Genomic DNA, 1,190 nt, shown 5'->3' on the forward strand with positions numbered 1-1,190 from the left:
TGATTTAAGATTTTGATTTAAGATTTTGATTTAAGATTTCAAATGCTGTTTAAAAGAAATAAGCTGTTTTAAAGACATGGTTTTTTTGTTACATATGGGTAAAACCTTATAAAAGAAAGGCCTTGTAAAATCAGGTCTTGTTATTTTGGCTAAGCTAACACCCAGCCTGGGAAGTTCCTGGGGAAAAAAGAATCACAGGAATGAGAATCATTTACATAACAAATCTATTCTTGTGAAAAAAAACAGCTTGCACCTGCAAATAGGAGAGTTCTACCCAATTAAAACAATCCCCAAAAAACAAAATAAACTATCTAAGAAGAGAAAAGTTTGATAGACATATCCACTAGCCAAGCAATAAAGTAAATTTCAGTGAGCAATTAGACTCAAGCACAGTACCTTCTAATATTCCTATAAATATGAGCTGTGTGAATAGAAATTATAGGAATATTAGGAATATTCACACATAGGAATATAGGAATATTCACACAAGTGTCCATCTCTGTCACAACAATCTTTCAGGTTGGTTTGTGCTGCATTAACATTTTATTTAAATTACAGAGTGCCCCTAAGATGGGGAATTATAAACTGCAAGCTGTAGTTTCCAAATGTCCATTTGTAAATACAGATGTGTGCTTCCCTCTCTGACATTTGCTTTTCCCTCTCCCCTTTCTGTGGCCAATCTTGGTGTTTTGATGTGTGTTTTCTCCCTCCTTTTGGGTGCAGTTTCCAGCTCCAGTTCCTGTTTTCCTGACCAGTTTTGGTTATTTTGGTTGTTTTGGTGTGTGTTTTCTGCCCCCTTTGGGCCCTGTCTCCAGCTGGATCCCCTTTTCCTGACCAGTTTTGGTGTTTTGTTTTTTTTGGTGTGTATTTTCTCCCACCTTTGGGTGCAGTTTCCAGCTCCAGTTCCTGTTTTCCTGACCAGTTTTGGTTATTTTGATGTGTATTCTCTCCCACCTCTGGGCACTGTCTCCAGCTGGATCCCCTTTTCATGACCAGTTTTGGTTATTTTGGTGTTTTGATGTGTATTTTCTCCCTGCTTTGGGCACTGTTTCCAGCTGGATCCTGTTTTCCAGACCAGTTTTGGTTATTTTGATGTTTTGATGTGTGTTTTTTGCCCCCTTTGGGCCCTGTTTCCAGCTCCAGTTCCTGTTTTCCTGACCAGTTTTGGTTGTTTTGATGTGTATTTTTCC

The sequence above is a fragment of the Parus major genome, chromosome 5 (assembly GCF_001522545.3).
Source record: "Parus major isolate Abel chromosome 5, Parus_major1.1, whole genome shotgun sequence".
Taxonomy (NCBI): Eukaryota; Metazoa; Chordata; class Aves; order Passeriformes; family Paridae; genus Parus; species Parus major.